Genomic DNA, 12,485 nt, shown 5'->3' on the forward strand with positions numbered 1-12,485 from the left:
TCACAACTGAACAATTCCCCAAATTCTAGGGGGCAAGCACATCTCTGGAGGTGGCAAAGAATTACTGCCCTATTAATGATAATAAAGGGACTTCCCTGGCAGTCCAGTGGTTAAGACTCTGCACTTCCACGGCAAGGGGTGATGGGTTCGATCCCTGGTAGGGGAACTAAGATACCGCATGCCACATGGCACGGCCAAAAGATTATAAAAAAAGAAAGAAAGAAAGAAAGAAAGAAGATAATAAACTAACTTTGACATCATTTATAATAATTAACCAAGTAACACTGAGTTCCTTATGCAATATGGTCTATTGAACTTTATGGTTCCGAAGCATAATGTAGAATTTAGCACACTGAAAGCCCTGGACAAAAGTTGTGTTTTTTTAAACATCTTTGTTGGACTATAATTGCGTTACAATACTGGTAGGGGAACTAAGATACCGCATGCCACATGGCACGGCCAAAAGATTATAAAAAAAGAAAGAAAGAAAGAAAGAAAGAAGATAATAAACTAACTTTGACATCATTTATAATAATTAACCAAGTAACACTGAGTTCCTTATGCAATATGGTCTATTGAACTTTATGGTTCCGAAGCATAATGTAGAATTTAGCACACTGAAAGCCCTGGACAAAAGTTGTGTTTTTTTAAACATCTTTGTTGGACTATAATTGCGTTACAATGTTGTGTTAGTTTTTGCTCTATAACAAAGTGAATCAGCTATATGCATACGTATGTGCATACGTATATCCCCATATGCCCTCCCTCTTGCCTCTCCCTCCCACCCTCCTTATCCCATCCCTCTAGGTGGTCGCAAAGTACTGTGCTATGTGGCTGCTTCCCACTAGCTATCTATTTTACATTTGGTAGTGTATATATGTCCATGTCACTCTCTCACTTCGTCCCAGCTTACCTTTCCCCCTCCCCGTGTCCTCAAGTCCATTCTCTATGTCTGCCTGGACACAAGTGTTTTTTTAATTTTTAAATGGAAAACCATTTTTTAAATTCCTTGAAGTAAACCGCTTTGACTAAATATCTGTACTTTCAGCAAATATCTATACTCTAATTCTTTTTAGAAAACATCTCTTTCTGCCCTTATCTGCCCTATATCAGTTTCTAAAACCTATAAAAAAAAAATCAAGGAATTTAAAATAAAAAGGGCAGTGAAAAGATCAAGGAGCTATGGAAGGACGTGAATTCGCACAACATGGGCAAAGAAACACTACCACTCATAAAAGTCGCATTCTTTTAGTACTTATGATAAATCTCGACTTTCAAACGCCCTACTTCCAGGCATGAGAAGAAAAAAAAAAAAAGATGCTACATCAACCTCTGCTTCCTGAAAAATACCCTGTCCGGCTAACACCCTTTAAGTTTTACTACCTACGTTGGAAATCCAGAGTCACGGATACCTGGGTTACTTGTTTCGCTGATGAACTAAAACTTTTTAGAAATCGGCAACATGATACAAGAACAAAAAGCCTCTATCCTGTGTCCCCCATCCCCCCAAGAAAGAACGGGTCCCTTTTCACATAACAGGTAGATTCACACTTAACTTCATCGTTAGCCTCCCCAGACTGAACTAAAACTTCTGTGACGCCACTAATGGGGTAACAGACGTGGGCGCCTCGAGGACCGGCTTCAAATTCAAGGCTCCAGGGGAAGTGACACTAGACGACTACCAGAAACTAGCAGCGCAACGTCGCTGCAGGGCTTGGCAGGCAAGACCGCAAGGTAGGGCGGCGCCCGCACAGACCATTCATTAGCTCCGGGCGGCAGCGGGGAGGCGGCCGCCGGAACCTGGGCCACGCGGCCGGCCCCGCGCCGCCTCTCGCTGAGCCCGGCAGCCTCGGCGCCGCTGAGTCCCCTCCCCGCGGCCCACCCGGGACACCGGCGCCCGCTGTCACCCGCACCCTCCGGAAAGATAACACTGTCCCGTCGCCCCACGACTCAAGGGACGCCGTTGCCTCTGCCCGTTCCGCACGGTCGGGCCGCGCCGAGCCCTTCCTCACCAGTCGCTAGATGAAAATGCTCCGGTGGTCTCCGCGGGGTGGGCACACGGTCGCGCAGGGACTCATCCTCAGTGAAGGCAGCAGAAGAAAACGAAGGGCGCCAGTGGAGGCCGGTCCCCAGGCCCGGGTCAGCTCCGGAAGCGGCTGCAGCAACAGCCGCCGCGTCTACAGACGTCTAGAGAAGGGGCAGGGAGGAAGGGCCGGCACGGGCGGGACCCAGGAATAAGGCGGGCGCTGATTGGCTGCGGTTCGTGTATGCCTGTGGAGGATTGGCTGGTGTCTGCCCAGAAGGCCTCGCGTGGCAGCGCCTAAATTGTGGTCTTTCCTTGGCACCCTAAGGGAACTTGACTCCTCCGGCCTTGGGGCAGCCAGCAGTAGCCGGGGGCAGGGAAAGGCCGCGGCCGAGGACTCTAGGCCAACGGGGGGTGGTGGAAATGTCCCTCCACCACGGGGTCAGCAGTCGCCCAAGGAGAAACCTCCCTCTACCCGCAACTAGAGACTTGGAATCCTGGATAAACCCTGGTGGAGAGACTGAGTTCTGGGGACCTGGACGGATGCCTTGGTCACCACGCAGCAGAAACCACAGGCGTAGGCATCTTGCACCTAAGAGAGTTTCCTCCCGTCGCCCTACCAGTGGGATCAAAGGAAAGTCCAGGGCGTCGTCTCAAAGAGACTCAGCCTCGCCTCTCCCCGGCCGCTCCCACCCCCGGTTTTTCCGGGGTCATTCCCTGGGTCAGAAGGCGTCACTGCCTTCTTAGATCACTGTGCGGGGGCCAGCCGCCGACCCGGGCCAAGCCACTCACCAGGTCACGCTACTCAGTGCCTGATGCCAGGCTCGTACTACGCTTTTTACCCCTTAACTCTGCCTCCAAGGGCCGTTTTAAAAATGGTCGAGTGAAAAAAATGAGGGAGGACAGCAAGTAGCCAATAATCGATACTAGGATAGCGAAAAGGAAACATCCTGCCTGGTAATGCCTGAAACAGTAGGCTCCCAGTAAATGTTTGTTCAGGGAGGGTTACTGTAATTCAGAACAAACAACACTAGGAGTCAGGAGGTGTCTGTGCAGCTCTGCCACGTGGTCAATTATGCAAGTCACTTAGTCTCCACCTATAGAACGACGGAGTTGCACTAAGATGTCGTCTTAAGGGCTGCCCATTCAGCTTCACTCTTTCTGGAGCCTGCCTTGCGGAAGCCCAAAGCCACACAGCTCGTTAGTGAAGGGGAAAGGAGACTAGCTCTGCTGCTGCCCCTCCCAGTACAGTGTTCTGTCTCTTTGGCCCTCATTCTAAGTGCCCTACTTCCTTCTTTGACGTGTAACAAAAACTATTTTGTAATGTTAAAATTGAGTGATTTTGAAAATAAGCTGTGTACGATGACTTTTATATTCGTGCACAAAGAAGCTAGCAATGGCAAAGTCAATAATGTAAATGGATGCACTGACCTAAGGTCAAATCTTTTTATCAGTCTCTGGACAAGTTAATTTGCTTTTTTGAAGCCTCAGTTTCCTCATTTGTAAAACAGGAGCAATAATGCATTTATGGTTGTGAAAATGTAATTATATAGAGATATATCGCACTTAGAGTGCCTAGCACATAGTAACACTTCCTAAATGGTAGATGTTACTTTTTATAAGTATTTCCTTAGCAGCAGAATTATTCCAATTCCACTTCAATTATTCCATTCATTTTAACAATAGCCAGTGTCAGGCACTTGTGGTAAGCCATAGGGATCCAATAGTGAACAAAACACTTATACACCCAGATAATCCCCCACATAATAATTTTCGGGATTTCCCTAGTGGCGCAGTGGTTAAGAATCCGCCTGCCAATGCAGGGAACAAGGGTTCGAGCCCTAGTCTGGGAGGATCCCACATGCCGCGGAGCAACTAAGCCCAGGCGCCACAACTACTGAAGCCCACGCGCCTAGAGACCGCGAGCCATAAGTACTGAGCCCGCGCACCTAGAGCCCGTGCTCCGCAACAAGAGAAGCCACCGCAATGAAAAGCCCCCGCACCACAACGAAGAGTAGCCCCTGCTTGCCGCAACTAGAGAAAGCCTGCATGCAGCAACGAAGACCCAACGCAGCCAAAGATAAATAAAAATAAATAAATCTATAAAAAAGAATTTGCAACTTTTACAAGAACTGCAAACAATACTATGATAAATTTAATGTAACTTCCCAAAGAAGTTGAACTAAGACTGGAAGAATGAGTAGGAGATAACCAGATGAAGTGGGAAAGAAAGAACATCGCAAGCCAAGGGATGTGGAATTGCTCCCCATTTTCCTGGAAAATTAGGTGCCTTCAAAGACACTGGTAATTTGCAGGACAGAATATTGAAATGATTAGGAAATAGTACAAATGAAGTACAATTCAATTTCATTTGATGCATTGTAGATGTGTTTGGTGAAGGAAGAGATCAAAATTAGCCATTTATTTATTTTATTTTTTATTTATTTTATTATTTTTTGTGTGTGTGGTACGCGGGCCCCTCACTGTTGTAGCCTCTCCCATTGCGGAGCACAGGCTCTGGACACGCAGGCTCAGCGGCCATGGCTCACGGGCCCAGCCGCTCCGCAGCATGTGGGATCCTCCCAGACCGGGGCACGAACCCATGTCCCCCTGCATCAGCAGGCAGACTCTCAACCACTGCACCACCAGGGAAGCCCCAAAATTAGCCATTTAAAAAATAATTGTTTGTGTTTACACATAGAAGAAAGAAGAGATAGAAATATACCAATAACAATGATTATCTCTGTGTAGTGCGTTATGGGCGATTCTTAATTTCTATCATTTTGAATTTGTCATTTTTATTTGCACTTTTCTTACTTGATTAATTAAAAAAATCAAAGTTAAGAAAAAATAACTGACTGGAGTTTCTAAAGTAGGCTTAAATCAAGAAATAAATCTAAGGACGGTTTTAGAAGACTGCAGTGATTTAGAGGAGAAGAAGTAGGGGAATAGGCCAGGCATCAGGAATGGAGTTTGAGAAGAGGCCAAGATAGAGCACTGCAGAAGTGTTTAAGCCACACCATTTCCAATACACTCCCCAAATGCCATTTTTTCCCAAATAAATTAATCGTGCTGTCCTTCATAATGAAAATGTATTGTGCTACCACTGAAGTTGTTTAGAGATAAGGAATGCCAGTGCTGTGCCTGCTTCAGCTGGCCACAGAAGAAAGAATATCAGAACTTGCATGTTTGCAATGGGCCAAAGCCCAGACCTGTTCAGGTTCTGCAAGAATGGATACCAATACAGGAAGATCAGCAGTGCAGCTAGCCTACAGATGACTAGAACCTTATTGTTTGGCCTAATTATCTTTTCCTTCAAACTGTCTTCCACATGAGAACACTTGGCTGGAAGCAGCTTTCTGACACACACCTCAGCGTGACCATTAGGGAAGATAGCACTGAGCCCTCTGCCTCAAGCACAAAATTCCCAGGTGCCCCGATGTACCCTGATATTGGCTCAGGTTAGGTGAGGACTCAAGGGTATCATGATTGACAACCCTCATTAGAGTCCTGTGGTTGAAGCATAGTGACAAGTAGTTTCCCAAAAGAAGACAGGGTACACAGCAGATGAAAAAGAGACAGCTAAAGGGTGTTTCTGTGCTATTAGCTCCAGGGGCTATGGTCCCAGCTGCGTTCTTCCTATGTAATGATTATCCTTCCAATTCTCACGTAGAGGAGGCCACCGCCTCACAAATCTGTGACGCCTTCCCGGATGCCCTTTCCCAACAGTTATCCCGTCTTCTCTGCTAGTTCTATAGCTTATTCATATTACTGTGTCACGCTGTGTTGTTTTTAGATTTATTCGTTTCACATGTGGGTGCAGTAAAAGCAAAGGTTCTGAAGGCAAACTGCCTGAATATAAAAGTTTACTCCTATTCTTACTAGCTGTGAGACCTAAGGCACGTTATATAACCCATCTAGGCTTCAGCGTCCTCACCTCTAACACGGGATTAACGGTACTTCCTTCACAAAGGCCTTATGAAGTTTAATGATGTGATATATGTAGAGCTCTTACTACAGCTGTTAGCACCTAATAAAAGTTGACATCCCTGAACTCTTCTGGATGAATATATTTGCATGAGAGAGTTTGGAAGGGTGGGATTGGGAGACCCAAGGAATGACCCACAAGATGGCAGTGTTTGAATATAACTTTAGAACTATATAAGCTTGAAAGCAGAATCCACCAATAAATCTAAAAATTCTAGGCAAATACTGGAGAAATTCAAGACAAATTCAAAGTCTACATGAGACAAGCAAAAATTGTGAGAAATCAAACCAATAAATCTGGCAAGCTTAGCACACTTTTTATAATCAGAACAAACTCTATCTCCCCTTTACTATGAGAATTCGTAGGGCTCTTTCCCCAGCCCATCTTACTTAGAATTGATCGTGTTCCTTCTTTATCTAACTACATGATTAAATCAGGTCGTTGTCACCACTGCTTCCTTAAGAAGAAGAAGAGGGAGTTTGATTTAAAGATTTAAGAAGAAAAGCAAGTTTGATTTAAAATGGCAGACTGGACACATACTATAGCCATACACTACATGCCACAAATCCCTAGACCTGGCGGAAAAGACATCTTTACAACTGAATTTTAAAATTCATAAATAAGTGCACTGGAAAACAAAAGTTTAGCTATTGATGGTCCAGAACTTAGGAAGATTCACTGAAAGATGGATAGGAGGCTGGATTGGACAGTAGAAAGTAGTAACCCGTAAGATACCATAGCATGTCTTATGGATGGCTATTATAATAGCAGAAAAATAGACTTTGAGACAAAAAGTATTACCAGAGATAAAGAGGGATATTTAATAATGATCAGAGGATCAATTTCTCTGGAAGAAATAATGTGTATGTACCTAACCATGAATATGGATGTGCCTGGTAACAGAACTTCAAAATATATGAAGCAAAAACTGACAGAACTAAAAGAAGAAATAGTTCCATAATTATAATCTCAGCGATAAAGACAACAATTGAACAAAAAAATTAGGAAATCCATAGGTAATTTGAACAAGATTGTCAAGCTCTGTAATGGTTGTGACCTCTATGATGGTTAATTTTATGTGTCAGCTTGACTGGGCCATGAGGTGCCCAAAGATATTTGGTCAAGTATTATTGTAGCTGTGTCTGTGAAGGTGTTTCTGGATGAGAATAACATTTGAAGTGGTAAACTGAGTAAAGCTGGTTGCCCTCCTTAATGTGGGTGGGCCTCGTCCGAACCTTTAAAGGCCTGAATAGAAGAAAAAGGGTGAATAAAGATGGAGCTCCTCCTTCCTGGCTGCCTTAGAGCTGGGATATCCGTTTTTCCCTTCCTTCGGATTTGAACTGAAACATCAGCTCTTCCTGTATCTCTGGCCTTCAGACTGGGACTGGAACTACACCATTGGCTCTCCTTGGTCTCCAGCTTGCCTGCCAATTGCAGATGTTGTGACTTGTCAGCTTCAATGATCACTTGACCCAATTCCATATACATAATCTGTTCTGTTGGTTCTGTTTCTCTAGAGAACACTGACTAATACAACTTCCTTGATGTTTAGCTGTTCTCACATTCAATGACTGCAGAATACATATTCTTTTCAAGTGAACATGGTCCATTCAGCAAAATAGACCATATACTAGATCTTAAAATAAGCCTTAATAGAGTTAAAACACTTGGAATCTAAAGAAAGTTGAATAGTATTTCATACTGAATAAAAAAAAATACAACATAACATTTGTATGATGCAGCTAAAGTCGTGCGCACATACAGAAATGTATAGCTTTCAATATTATGTTAGTAAAGAAGAGCGATCAAAAATCAGTCACCTAAGGTTCCACATTAAGAAGCTAGAAAAAGAAAAGCAAAGTGAATTCAAAGTGGGCAGAAGGAAGAAAATAACAATAAGAGCAGAATTCAATTAAATCGAAGAGAAAAAAATAGAGAAAATTAGCAAAACTGGAAGTTGTTCTTTGAAAAGATCAACAAAATTGATAAGCTCCTTGTCAGTTGTTAAGAAGAAATAAAAATTGAGAACTGTCAAGAATTTCAAGGGTTTGAGATCGTACCCTACTTGGAAAACTAACCAGGTTAGCCTGCCACAGTTTCATGGCTGCTGGCGGACTAAATGAGATTCCTGGGCCAGAGACAGGACTTTATTGCTCACGGCACAGCAAGCAGAATGAGCTTTATGTTTGCATCACTTCCTTTAGGCCCCCAAATCCCTCAAGAATAATATAGATGTTGCCCAAGTAGACGTTGCAAATGTAGTGAGTTGGCATCCCAGCTAAGGAATTCCAAGCTTAGGGAAACTTAATATTTTAAAATATACTGCAAGCAAACCTGCCTGTTTTTTGCCCCTGAAGTAGAAATTATCTTTATTATACTGGACAGTAAATAAACCTGTCCTCTAGTCTGGAGGAAGCCACTATCACTATTTACCAAGGCTATTTGCTATACCAACAATATCCTTGAGAAGGTAAGTGCTCTCCTCACAAGATGTGCAGAAACATGAAGACATGTAAGCAGATAGGGTTGGGGGTGGGGGGGTTCCCTGGAGAAAGAGAACCGGGCATGGCTTTCTTGACACAGAGAAGCCATTCTGGACCTAAGCCATTTTGTGATCTAAGCCTGCACAGTGCTTATCCCTAACAGATCTCAGTAATTGAGATTTTAAGGGGACAAAAGAATGCAGGAACAAACAACTGTTATCAGGCAAGACAAGTGAAAATAACCAAGATAATAAATCAGCTGTAAAGACTCCCAGTTCTGTTACAGTGATAAAGGTTAGCCTGAGGCACATTCTTGAGCTCTTTTGCAGAATTCAAACTCCCCCCACCCCCACCCCCACGCTCAACCACCAGGTCAACTGGAACTAAAGGAATGAAGAGGTTGATGTTGACGTTTTCTGATCCCTGGACTTCAATCAACTAAAGCTTGGACTCTGTTAACATTTGCCCCAATTCTATGTTGAATTCTCCTCTGCTCAAGCCCCTTCATGAATATGAATACATTGCCCCACCCCCTTCATTGAATATGCATGTCCCCTTAGCAATTCTGCTGTTTAGGGAGACAGTGCTTTGGGAAAGATCCCTGGTATTCTCCCTACTTGCTGCAAGCAATAAATCCTTCTTTCTCCCGTTCTTTGGCTTGGTTGTGTCTTTTGACTCAATAGTCACCAAGAGGCAAACCTAGTTTTCAGGTAACAGAAACCCATGGGTAACAGTCTCTCAATAAGAATCCCAATTACCAGTTCAGGAATGAAAGAGCAGTCATCACTACAGATCCTACAGATGTTAGAAGGAAAAATAAGAGACATTAGAAACAACATTATGTTAAAAAATCAGAAGAGTGGTTTGCCTTTGAGGAGTTGGGGATAGGGTATGAGAAAACGTTCTGAGGTGGTAGAAACCCTTTGTATCTTGACAGGGGTGTGGGTTACAAAGGTGTATGCATTGTCAAAACTCAACAAATATACACTTCAAATTTGTGCATTTCATTGTTTAAATTTGACTTCAAAAAACAGTAAACAGTATGAACTTTAGCAAAGATTTTTATGCTGAAACATTTAGGTGTAAATTGACACCTGCAATTTACTACGTAATGCATCAAGAAATACAATTTGTATAAAAAGATGAATAGATGGTAGATATGTGATAAAACAAGTATATTAAAAATGTTTACTGTATAATCTTGGTGGATATATATAGTCATTCACAATGAAATTCTTCCAAATTTGTGGTATGTTTAAAATTTTCAAAATAAAAAGTTGGAGGAAAACAGACTTAAAAATTATATAAATCAATTACAATGTATGGACTTTATTTGGATCATAATTTGGACACATAAGCTGTTAAAAAGAATGATGAGACACTAGGGGAAATGTGAATGCTGGCTGGTTACTTGTTAATTGTTTTTATGCCTGTGTAGGAGATGCTGTCAGTTCCCAGGTCCCATGGTCACACACCCTTACTACTTAAGGGCATGCTACCCAGAATTCAGCTGTCAGCAACTGCATCTCTTTGCCGAGGGCTTTCTCTGCCTGCTGAAACCTTTGCCTGCCCTTGGATGTCTGTAAATGCTGAGGAGTTAATGCTTGCCAGAGCAGCTTTCTGCCGATGTCTAACTTACAACCTTCCCTTTGTCTCACTTCCCCCTTTTCCCTCTTGGGTCCCCCTCTCAAATAGACTATTTGCATTCAAGTCTTTGTTTTGTTATTAGTTTCTGGAGGCACCCAAAGTCTGACATTGGGATAATGGCATTTTAGGTATTTTTTTTTTTAATTCTTCATTTTTGGAGATATATATTGAAATATTCACAGATAAAATCATATTTGGGGGATCTGTTTCAAAATCAAGTGTTTGTAGGGAGAGCAGGTGGAGTTATGGATGAAAGAAATGGCAGAATCATGATACTGTTGAAGCTCAGTGATGGACAGGGGTGTTCACTATACATTTCTGTCTACTTTGTATATGTTAGAAATCGTACTAAATGACCAGCAGGGGCTAATGATGATAAAGGGAGGTCTGTTAAGAACCTTGGGCACAAACTCTGGCCTGGGCTCTATCAAGCAGACCCACCTGAGAAAGACATTGGTTTAAAAGTTGATCAGAGAACGTGCACATGAATATTCACAGCAAATTTATTTGTAATACTTCCAAACTAGAAACAACCAGAATGCCTTTCAGTGGGTGAACACTGAAACAAGCTATGGGGTATCTGTACCTTGGAACACTACTTGACAATGAAAAGTAACTAACTTTTCATTGTTAACTAACACAGTAGTTACATCTGAAGATCTGAATAGTTAGATCTGAAGAGTTAGGATCTGGAGGGTAATATGCTGAGTGAAAAAGAGCCAATCTTACAAGATCATATATGACTGCATTTACATAACATTCTTGAAATGACAGAAGCATAGAGACAGAGACAGATGAATGGTTGCAGGAGTTAAGGACAATACGCAGTAGGTAGGGCAGCACAAACGAGATTTTTACAGTGATGGACCAGTTTTGTATCTTGTTTTTGGTAGTGGGAATCTATATATCTGCGTAGATTTGTACACTCAAACTCACTCATACACATAAATGAATTCATGTAAAAGGGACAAAATCTGAATAAGGTCTATGGATGGTACCAACGTCAATCTCCTTGTTTTGCTTGTGTTGTAGTTATATAAAATGTAACTATTGGGGGAAACTGGGTGAAGTGTATAACGGACCTCTCTGAACTACTTTTGCAGCTTCCTGGGAATCCATAATTATTGCAAGATAAAAAAGGTTTTCTAAAAAGTAAAGAAATGTAAATAAAGTTTTAAAAAAAGGGCATCCAGATTTCACAGGTAGTTAGGGTGAAGGCCCTAGCACTTGAGTTCCATATCCAGTGTTGACAGTGCAAAAGAACAAGCTTCCATTCCTCTATCCAGAAGCAGAAGGGATACAGTCTTCACTGGAAAACCCAGTAGGCTAGTTAGTACAGGCCCCGTAGCGTGTAAACCTGATTATAAGGCCCTCTCAGAAACTGTAAGGTGCCCAACATCTTAATACATTCCTTTTCTGCTTAACTAGACAATGCGGGCTCTGTTTTTTGCAGCTTTGAATGCTGGCTGGTTTTTATTCTGATGGTTTCAACTGCGTATCTTAATTTTCTGAGGGATTTGAAGGGGTGATAAACAAAGCTAAAGTGTATCTCTACACACTGAAGCCACTGAGAAATTGATATCATGCTAGAAAGTAATAAGGATATGCAATATTCCTCAAGAATTTCTTTGTTTTGACCCTGATTAGAGCTGCTTGGTTACCTCTAGAAGCAGAGAGAACTGGAGCTTAGGCTGCCCTGCAATGATTGGTGGCCCTCCCTTTCTGAGGTTTTTTGTTATTCTGAAATCCCTAAGAAGCCTGTACTTCTGTGTCCAGAAAATAGATTTTTCTTCTGTAGCTTACTCATGATACGCAGCACTGCCCTCCCTAAACCCCCTGAGTGGCTCATCCTGGTTTTCAGATGGAAGGAAGACTATGCCTGGGAAACCTTCCTGCTTTTAAGGAGAGCGTAAGTGAGGGCTCTGAAAGGGGGATGCTGAACAGAGCTGTACCATTGCCCTATACAGTAAGCAGATCGGGAGTGGAAAAGAGGACGGGCAAAGGCCCACAGAAGCAAGAGAACAGACTGAAACATGTAGTTCAGAAGAAAGGAATAAGACTTAGAGAAATTATCTCAGCCTAAGTCAAAGCAGGAAGAAGAGAGCCAGCATCTTTAAGGACCTCATTATTTCCCCTGTTACCTTTATGACTGCTTTGTATTCGATGTGTATGTGGTTTTGGATCCTTGCTGGTGTTGGTCGTTTCACCTAATTTACAAATTAGGTACAGCTTTTTTTTTTTTTGCTGTATGCGGGCCTCTCACTGTTGTGGCCTCTCCCGCTGCGGAGCACAGGCTCCGGACGCACAGGCTCAGCGGCCATGGCTCACGAGCCCAGCCGCTCCG

At 42.8% G+C, this 12,485-nt stretch overlaps 1 protein-coding gene across 4 annotated transcripts in view; it reads right to left on the bottom strand.

The window, feature by feature from the left end:
- The window catches only part of IBTK (inhibitor of Bruton tyrosine kinase), a 93,035-nt gene extending 90,863 nt beyond the window's left edge, over positions 1–2,172 (bottom strand). For all 4 annotated transcript variants that reach the window (XM_024757439.1, XM_024757437.1, XM_024757438.1 and 1 more), the window contains exon 1: positions 2,013–2,172. The gene's annotated coding sequence lies outside the window, so the exon portion shown is untranslated. The remainder of the gene's footprint in view (positions 1–2,012) is intronic.
- Positions 2,173–12,485: the final 10,313 nt, after the last annotated feature.

The sequence above is a fragment of the Neophocaena asiaeorientalis genome, unplaced genomic scaffold (genome assembly GCF_003031525.2).
Source record: "Neophocaena asiaeorientalis asiaeorientalis breed wild unplaced genomic scaffold, Neophocaena_asiaeorientalis_V1.1 scaffold253, whole genome shotgun sequence".
Taxonomy (NCBI): Eukaryota; Metazoa; Chordata; class Mammalia; order Artiodactyla; family Phocoenidae; genus Neophocaena; species Neophocaena asiaeorientalis.